At 35.0% G+C, this 14,541-nt stretch overlaps 1 non-coding gene across 1 annotated transcript; it reads right to left on the reverse strand.

Annotated features, from left to right (window-relative positions):
- Window positions 1–885: 885 nt before the first annotated feature.
- On the reverse strand, window positions 886–992 carry LOC139031138 (U6 spliceosomal RNA). The gene has a single exon (XR_011483544.1). It is a non-coding gene; the product is annotated as a U6 spliceosomal RNA (small nuclear RNA).
- Window positions 993–14,541: the final 13,549 nt, after the last annotated feature.

A 14,541-nucleotide genomic window follows, 5' to 3' on the forward strand; every position in this document is an offset into this window, starting at 1 on the left:
TTGGAAAGTTGGACGTTTCTAAGAATTTGTCCATTTCTTCCAAGTTGTCCATTTTATTGGCATATAGCTGCTGGTAGTAGTCTCTTATGATCCTTTGTATTTCAGAGTTGTCTGTTGTGATCTTTCCATTTTCATTTCTAATTTTGTTGATTTGGTTCTTCTCCCTTTGTTTATTGATGAGTCTGGCTAATGGTTTGTCAATTTTATTTACCTTTTCATAAAGCCAGCTTTTAGCTTTGTTGATTTTTGCTATGGTCTCTTTTGTTTCTTTTGAATTTATTTCTGCCCTAATTTTTAAGATTCCTTTCCTTCTACTAACCCTGGGGTTCTTCATTTCTTCCTTCTCTAGTTGCTTTAGGTGTAGAATTAGGTTATTTATTTGACTTTTTTTCTTGTTTCTTGAGGTAGGCCTGTAATGCTATGTACCTTCCCCTTAGCATTGCTTTTACAGTGTCCCATAGGTTTTGGGTTGTTGTGTTTTCATTTTCATTCATTTCTATGCATATTTTGATTTCTTTTTTAATTTCTTCTATGATTTGTTGGTTATTCAGAAGCATGTTATTTATCATACATATGTTTGAATTTTTAATAATTTTTTTTTCCCTGTAATTGAGATCTAATCTTACTGCATTGTGGTCAGAAAAGATAACTGGAATGATTTCAGTTTTTTTGAATTTACCAAGGCTAGATTCATGGCCCAGGATGTGATCTATTCTGGAGAAGGTTCCGTGTGCCCTTGAGAAAAAGGTGAAATTGATTGTTTTGGGGTGAAATGTCCTATAGATATCAATTATGTCTAGCTGGACCATTGTGTCATTTAAAGTTTGTGTTTCCTTGTTAATTTTCTGTTTAGTTGATCTATCCATAGGTGTGAGTGGGGTATTAAAAAATATCAAATGCTTCATGAATTTGCGTGTCATCCTTGTGCAGGGGCCATGCTAATCTTCTCTGTATTGTTCCAATTTTAGTATATGTGCTACTGAAGCGAGCACCACTTCGAATTTCTATGTGACTGTGATCAATCCTGTGATCTACTCTGGATATTAGCAACTGTCTTCTTCATGGCTTGTAAGACAAGAGTTGGCAAACTCTCCAAGAGGAACAGCAGGATGCCAAATACTGGGCCCAGTTTAATGAGTTGTTCTTCTCTGTTGGATTTTCCTTTAAAATGCTGTGTGAACATATTGCTAGGATCCACCAAAACGTTCGGCTGAAAGGAAATATTCTTGAAACTTAAGGTTTATTAGTTTCATAAACCGAGCTGGGATTGAAGTAAAGATTTTAGTAAATTTCCCAATGCCCTCTAAATGTGGATAGGTTCCATAAAATGCTATGGGTAAAAGGGTAATGATGCAAATTCAGACTTTGCAAGCAGAGATCATTGAAGGTTTTATATTAGAGGTCATAGTCATTTTTAATTTAGATGTTAAAATTCATTCACATAAAGAGTTAATGAAATAAAAAAGAGAGTTGAGTTTGAAGGAAATAGTAGCATATGTAAGCCTGAAGAGGTTGGAGGCAGTGTGACCAGTTGCTCAATACAGCTGGAGAATAGAGTTTATTTGGGAAATGTTATTATTAAAACAATAAAGATGGGCAGTGAGCTCAGAAGCCAGGTCACAGAGAGCTTTGTATATAATGATAAAAATACAGCCCTTTAGCTGTTTTTCTTAATATAATCATAATAGAAACAGTAATAGTAGTAGCAGTAGTAATCACTATTATAAAAATAATTAAAAGCATTAAGATAGCTAAAACAAGTGAATTAATTCTTTTTTTAAAGAAAGGTGAAGTTAAATGCCAAAGGACAGGGATATCTCAGTTGATTATTTTGTTTTTAGTCATTTGAAATAAGGCAAGCTGTTTAATGTCTTTGAGATTTCGCTCCTAATCTAAGAGAGTTATTTTTTGTTCCCCTATTCTTCTCACTAGTGTAGTATATAATGTTTTATTATAGACTAGAAGAAATGAAAATATATCTAAGGAACTCCATAAATGCAAGACATTAGAGAAATATGTTGGACTGACAGCATGATATTTGAGTCCTTTTTATTAGGGGTTTGACTCTCACTAAAAGACAGTGAGTTTATCATCAGTGTTACTATGTTAGATTAATTACAGAGGAACTCTATGCAAAATGACATATACTTGAGCATAATGTGCATACAGCAGTCAAAGAAATCATAGGATGTTTACATATTTAGCAAAGTTGAGGTCCAGGTTTATTTAAAGTGCTGTGTCAGTGCTCAGTTGCAATAATCCCTTATGCACATTGGAGGGAAGGTCATTGAAAAGTGTAGCTCCAATTGCCTTATTAAAATGGCAATGAAACCAGTCAATATTTCCAGACAAATAAGAATTTGAAGAAGTGTTTAAACTTTCACAGGAGTATGTGCCTACATCAGGTAGCTTGTGTTCTGATTTTATTTCACTGACGCTTGGGAATATTTTTGCCACAGTTTTTACATTTCGAATGGCACAATGTTAATTTGTACTTGACTCCAGTTTATTGCGTTGTCACTCTCAAATCTCCCTGTGTCATCTATTTATCTCTAATTCCTGATTGTATTGTTATAATTTTACCCTTAATATTTTTGTGATTCAGTTTATAATTTCTTGTCAACTATATATCTTTTTAGGAAAGACATGCTACTTTGAAAGATAAATAGCTCTTTATATTTATGGAAGAGGATATTTCTTGCTTTGCTACTACCTCTTTAAAAATTAAGCCCTTGTGTTTTTTCTCTAATGAAGTTCACCTGGTTAATTATATTTTAATTTCTATATTTACAAGCAAGATAATCTAAACAAAATGATTTGCCATGAAATCTTCTCAATGGGCTAAGAATGAATAGATAAATTGAATATATATCTGATTTCCAAATGTTGAAAAATAACTGGAGCAAGCAAAAACCAGATTAGTAATATATATTGCTAATAATATGGTATGAATAAAGTATTATATGTATTTTATAAAACAGTACTATAAAATGTAAACATTATTTCTAGAATGAGTCATTTTCATAATAGTGTAATACAAAAATTATAGCAATATATCATTAACAATAAATATCAGGTCCATAATAACAAGGAGAGACAAGTAAGGAGACAGTAAGCTTTCAAGAAAATGAGAAAGGATAATTTGAAAACAAATATGAGAAAAGGCAAAAAATACCCAATTATCTTCTGAGAACATCTTTAACATGACTAGTAATTTAAAAAGAATACTAAAATGACAGTATGACATTACTTTTAGTCTCAATTTCCTACACTTAGAGCTCCTTTGAAAATGATTAACTCCTCTTGGCTTTTCTTACAGTAAAGCAGTCATTTGTATGAAGCTAATGGAATTTTAAATTTGCATAATCTGCCTGAAATATTTGGCAAAGTATATTTTTCACTTCAAACGCATGAAATATTGATAATTTATGGTACATCTATAGGCTGCAATCTAATTTAGCCATAAATATTATCCTCTAGAAAATGTTTGATTGACATAGAGCAATTATTATCACATAAAGTTTATTAAAAGAGTAGCTAAAACATATTAAGAAAAACATGATCATGAATATATAAGAAGCCTAAGTTTATGTCAGTCTATTCAGCCATCCATTTATCCATCAATCTATTTATGCTCCGTTTTTCATTCCATACTCCAAGGCCTAATTTGCCTGTTACTCAGGTGTTTCTTGACTTCCTACTTTTGCATTCCAGTCCCCTATAATAAAATCAATATCTTTTTGGGGTGTTAGTTCTAGAAGGTCTTGTAGGTCTTCATATAACTGTTCAATTTCAGCTTCAATACAAAAATCAGATTCATTATTTCAATACTGGAATCAGAATGATTATATTATTTTCAGCCAAAGATAGAGAAGCTCAATACAGTCAGCAAAAACAAAACCGAGAGCTGATTGTTGCTCAGATCATGAACTCCTTATTGCCAAATTCAGAAATTTGTTGAAGAAATTTGTTAAATTAAAGAAAGTAGGGAAAACCACTAGACCATTCAGGTATAAGCTAAATAAAATTCCTCATGATTATACAGTGGAAGTGAGAAAAATATTCAAGGGATTAGATCTGATAGACAGAGTGCCTGAAGAACTATGGATAGAGATTTATGACACTGTACAGGAGACAGTGATCATGACCATCCCCAAGAAAAAGAAATGGAAAAAAGTACAATGGCTGTCTGAGGAGGCTTTACACATAGCTGTGAAAAGAAGAGAAGTGAAAAGCAAAGAAGAAAAAGAAGGATATACCCATTTGAATGTAGAGTCCAAAGAATAGCAAGAAGAGATAAGAAAGCCTTCCTCAATGTATAGTGCAAAGAAATCAAGGAAAACAATAGAATGGGAAAAAGAAGGGAACATTTCATGCAAGATGGGCACAATAAAGTACAGAAATGGTATGGACCTAACAGAAGCAGAAGACATTCATTAAGAAGTGGCAAGAATACACAGAAGAACTGTGCAAAAAAGATCTTCATGACCCAGATAATCACAATGGTGTGATCACTCACCTAGAGGCAGACATCCTGGAATGTGAAATCAAGTGGGCCTTAGAAAGCATCATTACAAACAGCTAGTGGAGGTGAGCTATTTCTAACCTAAGAGATGATGCTGTGAAAGTGCTGCACTCAATATGCCAGCAAATTAGGAAAACTCAGCAGTGGCCACAGGACTGGAAAAGGTCAGTTTTCATTCCAATCCCAAAGAAAGGCAATGCTAAAGAGTGCTCAAACTACCACACAATTACACTCATCTCACACACTAGTAAAGTAATGCTCAAAATTCTGCAAGCCAGGCTTCAGCAATATGTGAACTGTGAACGTCCAGATGTTCAACCTGGATTTAGAAAAGGAAGATGAAGCAGAGATTAAATTGCCAACATCTTTTGGATCATCAAAAAAGCAAGAAAGTTCCAGAAAAAACATCTATTTCTGCTTTATTGACTATGCCAAAGCCTTTGACTGTGTGGATCACTGCAAACTGTGGAATATTCTGAAAGAGATGGGAATAGCCGATCACCTGACCTGCCCCTTGAGAAATCTGTATGCAGGCCAGTAAGCAACAGTTAGAACTGGACATGGAACAGCAGACTGGTTCCAAATAAGGAAAGGAGTACGTCAAAGCTGTACATCATCACCCTGCTTATTTAACTTGTATGCAGAGTACATTATGAGAAACACTGGGCTGAATGAAGCACAAGTTGGAATCAACATTGCCAGGAGAAATATCAGCAACTTCAGATATGACGATGACACCACCCTTATGGCAGAAAGCAAAGAACTGAAGAGCCTCTTGATGAAAGTGAAAGAGGAGAGTAAAAAAGTTCGGTTAAAGCTCAACATTCAGAAAACTAAGAATATAGCATCTGGCCCCATCACTTCATGGCAAATAGGTTAGGAAACAGTGGAAATAGTGACAGAATTTATTTTCTTGGGCTCCAAAATCACTGCAGATGGTGACTGCAGCCATGAAACTAAAAGACACTTACTCCTTGGAAGAAAAGTTATGACCAACCTAGACAGCATATTAAAAAGCAGACAATACTTTGCCAACAAAAGTCCATCTAGTCAAAGCTATGGTTTTCCCAGTGCTCATTTATGGATATTGGACTATAAAGAAAGCTGAGTGCTGAAGAATTGATGGTTTTGATCTGTGGTGTTGGAGAAGACTCTTTAGAGTCCCTTGGACTGCAAGGAGATCCAACCAGTCCATCCTAAAGGAAATCAGTCCTGAATACTCACTGGAAGAACTGATGCTGAAGCTAAAATTCCAATACTTTGGCCACCTGATGAAAAAAATCTTAGTCATTTGAAAAGACCCTGATGCTGGGAAAGATTGAAGACAGGAGGAGAAGGGGATGACAGAGGATGAGATGGTTGGATGGCATCACCAACTCAATGGACTTGAGTTTGAGTAAACTCTGGGAGTTGATGATGGAAAGGGAGGCCTGGAGTGCTGCAGTCCATGGGGTCCCAAAGAGTTAGACATGACTGAGCATCTGAGCTGAACTGAACTGATTTATCCTCTGTCTGTCATTTTAACAGAAGAATTATTCCCAAGTCACTCTCTTTTTTCCCAAATGATCATATTCCATTCCTTTTATTGCATTTTTTTTTCTTTCCTAGAAAGCATGCATTTTTATATGTTTTTTTCCATTTAATTGTATTGTGGTAAAAGCACTTAATATGACATCTACCTGCTTAAGTTCAATGTTGTCCAGCAAATCTATGGAACTTCCTTCTTTGTGTGATTGAAATTCCTGCATGATTAGAACTTTCCCATTTCCCTATCCCCAAAGGTGCCAAATCACCGTTCTATTCTCTAATCCTATGAATTTGACTATTTTATATACTGCATATAACTGGAATTGTCCAATGTTTGTTCTTTTATGAGTGGCTTATTTTGTTTGGCATAATGCATTCAAGGTTCATCCATGTTGTCACATATTCCAGGATTTTATTATTTTGTAAGAATGACATATATATATACATATATATATGTATATAAAATATTGTTTTGCATGCATGCTATAGTGTCTAGCTCTTTGTGAATCCATGGACTGTAGCTTGCCAGACTCCTCTCTTCATGGAATTTTCCAGGCAAGAATACTGGAGTGGATTGCCACTTCCTATTCCAAGGGATCTTCCTAACACAGGAATTGAACCTCTAGCATCTCCTGCATTGGCGGACAGATTCTTTAGCACTTTGCCACCTGGGAAGCATATATACAATATACACACACATACATGTTATGCTTATGTATATGTGTGTGTGTGTGTGTGTGTGTGTATAAACGTGTGTTTTTATGTGTGTGTATATATATACACAGAGACACAATATATTTATCCATTTATCCATTGATAGTAATTTGCATTGCTTCCACATTTTGGCTATTTTGAATAATACTTAAATGGGCATTGGGGTGTTGGTATCTTTTTCAGATCCTGATTTCAACTATTTTTAGATAAATACCAAGAAGTAAGAGGTCTGGATAATATGATATGTTTTTAATACTTTGTAGGTATTCTTAAGCCAGAAAGACATAACCCTAAACATGTTTAACATTTTAGCAGTAAAAACAAATGTAAAAATCCTTCTCCAAGTTCAATTTCTAAAAGTGAATTTTCTGGGGAAAAGGAGAAGTATTACAGTTTTAATTTAGAAAGATATTGATGATTTTCCATCCAATGAAACTTTACTAATTTAAATTTGTACAATGTGCACTTGTATCTACCTCCTCTCACCCATGCTAATGCTAATATCAAACATTTGAACTTTTCTAGTATGATAGGTAAAATTTCTTAAATTCGTATGTCTTTATGTATTAGGTTAAGAACTTCATGTTATAAGACTTTTGAACATATTTTTCTTACATAATGCCTATTCTTATACTATGCCACTTTTAAGTTGGCTGCAATTTTTAAAAAAATGACTTGTAAGAATTGTTGACTCAAGGCCCTCTTTCCTGCATGTGTTCTGTCTTTGCTCAGTCACTAATTTCCCCTTCTTACAAAGTTAATGCCACTGTCTCCTAACGCACTTTGATATTTCTCTTCAAAAATATTTTCCCAACTTCACATTCCATCAGATTTACTTTTCCTTCAGCTACCAAGTTTATGGTGACATTTATAATAGGCATTTATAAATCCTGTCTTTTCCTTCCCATCACCCATTCTGTCCATATGTTATTCTATGCTGCCTCTCATCCCCTCCAGTCGACTGAAATAACTCCTGTCAATCAAACCCACTTTATCATGGCTTGTTTCTATATATCTTATTCCAATTTCAGTCATCTTCTTAGAAAACCACTCCTTCTTCCTAAACATTTTCTTCCCTTGCATTTAGTGATATCATCCTTTGTTGGTTTGCTTCCTACTCAGTCTTTCAGTCTTTATTGGATTTTCCTTTGCAGACTAATCTTTAAATATTTCTTCATTGAGACTCAACTGTTATTTAATCTATTCTCTTTCTAGCTGATCCCATCTACTACCATGAGTTTTGTCTCCATCAGTATGCTGATAATACAGATGGTCATGTGTCAGGGTCCTCTGTCCATTGCTGACTTGATATCTCCACTAGGAAGTCTAAAAACCACCTGAAAGTTAGCATTTCTGAAATAAAACTGATGTTGCATCCAAATGTGCCTTAGTCTTCCCTTACTGAGTTAATAGAATTACCACATACTTGCTTGCTTAGGCCTCAAATACAAAAGCTATCCTTAAACACTGTATTCATCTTCTAAGCCAAAACTATTACTATAACATAGGAATCATCTACCATTGCTGTTGTTCAGTCACTGAGCTTCATCTGACTCTTTGTGACCACATGAACTGCAGCACGCCAGGCTTCCCTGTCCTTCACCCTGACTTTAGTCAAGCTCGTGTCTGTTGAGTTGGTGATGCCATCAAACCATCTCATTCCCTATTGCCCACTTCTCCTTATGCCCTCAATCTTTCCCAGCATCAGGGTCCTTTCCAGTGAGTTGGCTCTTCACATCAGGTGGTTGAAATATAGGAGCCTCAGCTTCAACATCAATCCTTCCCATGAATATTCAGGCTGATTTCCTTTAGGATTCACTGGTTTGATCTTCTTTCTGTCCAAGGTACTCTCAAGAGTCTTCAGCTCCACAGTTTGAAAGCATCAATTCTTCAGTGCTCAATCTTCTTTATGGTGCAACTCTCACATCCACACATGACTTCTGGAAAAACTATAGTTTTGACTATACAGACCCTTGGTGGCAGTGATGTATCTGCTTTTTAATATGCTGTCTAGGTTAGTCAGAGCTTTTCTTCCAAGGAGAAACTACCATAGTAAACTAGTATTCCTGTGTCTTGGTCTGCTTGGGCACCTGTAACAGAAGCCATAGACTGATTCAATCAAACAACAAAATTTTATTTCTCACTGTTTTGGAGGTTGAAATGTCCAAGTTAATATTAAGTGTCTGGAGAAGGTCTTGTTTCCTAGTTCATAGGCAGCTGCCTTCTCTCTGTGACCTCACATGGCCAAGCAATATAGAGATCATTTCTCTCATATTTTTTCTCATAAGGGCATTAATCCCTTTAACATGTCTCCATACCTACAATTTAATTATTCTACTTCCAAATACTATCACACTGGATATTAGAAATTCAACATATGAATTTTGAAGAGAACATCAATATTCAGTCCAGAGTATCTTGCTTCTATTTCTAAACCTTGTAATAAATGCTTCTTCATATAACTTTGAAGTGACCTTTGTACAATTGGTGAAGACTCCACATGTCAGTGCAGGGTACAGAGGTTTGATCTCTAGTGCAGGAAGGTCACACATGCCATGGGGCTACTAAGCTGTGAGCTGCAACTACTGAGCCTGTGGACCAAGAGCCCATGCTCTGCAACAAGAAAAGGCATCACAGTGAGGCACCCAAGCACAGCAGCTCCTACTCGCCAGAGCTAGAGAAATCCCGCGCACGGCAACGAGGACCCAGCACAGTCAAAAATCAATAAATAAATGATTTCTTAAAAAAGTTAAAATGGCAGATTTTATATATGAAAAAAAGAAGAAGGCACAGCACAGTGAATGTGCGTGCAGGATTTGGTCACGAACTGTGGCATTCGTACGCTGGCCATTTACAAGATGTACAACTTAGGGGGACATTTTTAATGTTTAAAAAGCTCCATGTTTTTCACCCCCGAATTTATAATAGTAACTTCTAATAAATATTTTTGAGAAATACCTTAATGTGGGTTAAGGCCTTGGAACAGTGTTTGGTAAATGATACAGGCTTAATTAAAATTAACTTCTGGGGACTTTTTGAAATATTTTTACTTTAGCAGAAATCTCTCCAAATGTCTTATCAGTAATTTCCTGCATTATCCACACCATATATCAGCTTCAGTCATATATGTTTTCTTTGTGGGCCACCAATGACTTAAGAATATTCCTACATGATTATATTGCCCATTAAGTTCCTTCTGTCAGAGACATTCTTCCATCAGCTGTTTGCATAGCTCCCTCCTTTTATTCGCCTGGAGAAGGGAATGGCAACCGGCTCCAGTTTTCTCGCCTGGAGAATCCCATGGACAGAGGAGCCTGGTGGGCTATAGTCCATGGTATTGTAAAGAGTCAGACACGACTGAGTGACTCATTTACTTTTCACTCATTTCATTCAGATCAGAGCTGAAATGCCATTTCCTCAAGTGGTTAAGTCTTAAGAAAGTGAAGTCACTCAGTCTTAATCTCTATGTCTAATAGTAATGAAACACTGCTTTATGACACAGTTTCATGTTTAAAATAAATCATATTACCATCTACTTTTAATGCTTATTAATTTGGTGATTATTTTTTGCCCACATCCTCTTAAAGTCTAAATTCCAAAGACAGCAGGACCATGCCTACCATCTATAATATATCATCATTTCTCTGCAGTAAATCAGTGCATGTCATATTTTAGAACCACCGTGGATATTTGTTAAAATAATTGATATATGAGTGAATAGCTTTTAAATATTAATAGATGAATAAATCTCATTCACTAATATCATGAAATGAGCCTTTATGAAGACCTTGGTTAGTTATCTGAGATTGTATTCCTTTATTTAGGATTCAACTACGTTTCACTGTTCCCCTTTTCCAACTATTTAAAACAATTATTGTTGTTTAGTTACCAAGTTGTGTCTGACTTTTGCAACCCTGTGGATTGTAGTCTGTCAGGCTCTTCTGTCCATGGGATTTCCCAGGGAAGAATACTAGAGTGGGTTGTCATTTCCTTCTCCAGGGGATCTTCGTGAACCAGGGATCAAAAATGAGCCTCCTGCAATGGTAGGCGGATTCTTTAACACTGAGCTACAAGGGAAGCCCTCATGCTCACTTCTGAAGATGATTTCTTGGGTATATGAGAGATTTTATCTCTTTTGGGAAAATCCATGTTAGCAATATACCTATAAAATTATACTATATGAACTTTGGAAAGGTAATGTTGATAAAATAACTAATTTGCCCATCTTTTTTCTTGAACAAGAATGTTTAAAAATAATGGAAATAGTTTTTAGATTCATTCATTTTTCGATTGTGTTATTTCCAGTTATTTACAAACAGGAGAAAATAAAAATTCCAAGGAAAATAACACTACACTGTTGTAAATTAATTTTTTTGGTATAAAAAGTCAAATTTTATACTGAGACAATATGCTTTTTATAGAAATTTAAATTTTATACTTTCAAAAAAGATACAGAAATATCAACTTTTCATTCAACAGAAATAGAAGGCTAAATGTCTCTACTGGTTATGTTTATTCAGCAACTATGTCCTTTTCTGTATGTAGTGTAACTTGCTTTACTAAGAAAAATGAGTTATTTTTAAAAAATAATATATTCATTAGTATTTGGATTTGAAAACTAAAATATGTTAATATAATCTGGCAATATTCTTAGAAGTCAATTTACTTAATATTTCCAGTATTAAAAATGGAAAAGAAAAAAAAAAGGAAGAATATTTTGAAGTTGTTTAGTAATTTGAATTACTGAAATAATGGGATGAGTTTCAAAATGGCACACTATGCTCTTATGTTCACTAGCTATTAATATGCTGTTAAATTATTTTCTCTGCATTTTAGGAATTTAGAAATCAATAAAAGAAGTGTATTGGGGTTCTTTGTTAGCAGTACTATTAAAGGTTATGTTAATGCATTACTATCAAATTATATAAAACAAAGGATTTATTTTTATATGTTTATTATGTTTTAGAGCTTAACACTTTGAAAAATTATGTAATATTTTAAAAGAGAGATGATTGTCCAAAATATCCACATTAATGCACTATGCCTGTTTATAAAATAGGAAACTAAATAGACCCTACTATTTTTCTCAAGTGCTTAGTTGGAAAGGAAATAAATGGCAAAAATCACTAATTCTCTGCAAAATTACTCATATTAAGCATGGGAATTTCACAACAATGTGATTTAATACATTATTATACCTATGTAAAGATAAGGAAACTGAGGTATTTAGTTACCTAATTTACCAAGATGACACAGCTTGAGTTTAAATAGGATTGGATTCTGAGCACAGTCACCAGTGTATATCTCATGTAAGCATATGGTATAGAATATGTTTTCATGTATTTATTGTATTTCTCTAAAATTTTACACAAACATTAATTTTCTGGGATATGTGTGTGTGTGTGTGTGTGTGTGTGTATTATCTATGTGTATACATGAACACATAGACAATGTTGAAATTGTGGGTGCATATTTTAAAATAAAGGAAAAAACACTGCATATTTTACAAAGTTTACAATTATTATTTGGTAATTACTCGGCAACTGCAGATGGTGTTTGCAGCCATGAAATTAAAAGATGCTTACTCCTTGGAAGGAAAGTTATGACCAACCTAGATAGCATATTAAAAAGCAGAGACATTACTTTGCCAACAAAGGTCCGTCTGGTCAAGGCTATGGATTTCCAGTGGTCATGTATGGATGTGAGAGTTGGACTGTGAAGAAAGCTGAGCAACAAAAAATTGATGCTTTTGAACTGTGGTGTTGGAGAAGACTCTTGAGAGTCCCTTGGACTGCAAGGAGATCCCACCAGTCCATCCTAAAAGAGATCCGTCCTGGGTGTTCATTGGACAGACTGATGCTGAAGCTGAAACTCCAATACTTTGGCCACCTCATGCGAAGAGTTGACTCATTGGAAAAGACCCTGATGCTGGGAGGGATTGGGGGCAGGAGGAGAAGGGGACGACAGAGGATGAGATGGCTGAATGGCATCACTAACTTGAAGGACATGAGTTTGAGTGAACTCCGGGAATTGGTGATGGACAGGGAGGCCTGGCATGCTGCAATTCATGGGGTCACAAAGAATCGGACATGACTGAGTGACTGAACTGAACTGAACTGCAACAAAAGATAGAATATTATTGGTATAAGCTTCAAATTTAATCCTCAAATGAACTATAATTTAAGACAGTTATTCAACAATCTGGAGAAGGAAATAGGAAATGGCAGCCCACTCCCGAATTCTTGCCTGGAAAATCCCATAGACAGAGGAACCTGGTGGGTCACAGTTCCTGGGCTCACAGAGTTGGATACAACTGAGTGACTGAGCACACATTCCAAATTTAATGATTAGCTTGCCAAATACTTTTCTAACTGTCCATGATCAAGCTATTTACCCTGGAATAATGGCTTTTCAAATTACTGTATCAATAAGAAATTAGTTGGCACAAATTATTTGGTCGGATATTATAACTGCTGTTTGTATTTATCCTTCTTCCTTTTTTTAAACTAAAACTAAAAACAAATCTATCTATACTGAAAGATGTAAAACTGAATTTTTTTTCTTTATATATTTTGTTGCTATTTAGTCACTCAGTCTGTCTGACTCTTTTGCAATCCCATGGACTGTAGTCTGCCAGATTCTTCCATCATGAGATCTCCCAGGTAAGAATACTGAGGTGAGTTGCCATTTCCTTCTCCAGGGGATCTTCCCCACCCAGGGATCAAACCTGTATCTCTCCTGTGGCTCCTGCATTATCAGGCAGATTCTTTACCATTGAGCCACCTGGAAATTTTATATATATATATATATATACATATATATATACATTATTGAATTATATAATTTGGCAATAATCATTAGTGAAGGCAATTAGAATGTAACAGATTTTTTATTCCTTAAATAACTTCACAGCCACATATGTTTCTTTCTTTTAATTTTTTCTATTTATGTATTTATATTTGTTAATATTTCCTCTCAGCATCTCCCTCTCTTTTCCTATCCCTCCCTTTCTCCCTTCCTTTCATCCTCCCTATCTATTTTTTATTGCTGATTTTACATGCTTTGTACTTTTGGTTATAGTTCTCTGTTACAATTTGTTTTTAATTTAAAGAAAGTAAGTATTCTTTGAGTAGTATTTTAGGTTTTGAAAGCACTGAAGCTTAGGGCTTAGTAATTTACAGGAAGAGAAGATACTGGAAGTTACTTGGCACACATAAAGAGAATTAAAAAAAAAAACAACTCAGTGATCTTAGATGTAATTTAACTGAGTTTTTAAAAATTAATAACAATCATAATATTTTTAAAATGTACATTATAAAATGTTACTTTTGAAGTTTGATGGTTTAGGAAATCCTTACAAATAATGTTAGGTAAAGTAGCTCAGTTACAGCTCCTGCCTGTAATGCAGGAGACCTGGATTTGAATCCTGGGTTGGGAAGATCCCTTGGAGAAGGAAATGACAACCCACTCCACTATTCTTGCCTGGAGAATCCCGTGGACAGAGGACCTGGGCAGGCTATAATCCATGGGGTTGCAAGAGTTGGACCCAACTTAGCAACTAAACCACCACCCCCAAACACATGAATACAAATTTAAATGTACAGATTATACACAGTTATATAAATTTTTCTTGCTTGCTTTCATTCTTGTTCCCAAGCTGCCACTAACCCATTTTTCCACTACTAACTGTGACCCATTCATTCTCTTAGTCCATATAGAAAAATATATATATATTGAAATAAAGTAAATCAAAGATGCTAACAAAGAGTTAATTG

Source organism: Odocoileus virginianus, chromosome 25 (genome assembly GCF_023699985.2).
Source record: "Odocoileus virginianus isolate 20LAN1187 ecotype Illinois chromosome 25, Ovbor_1.2, whole genome shotgun sequence".
NCBI lineage: Eukaryota > Metazoa > Chordata > Mammalia > Artiodactyla > Cervidae > Odocoileus > Odocoileus virginianus.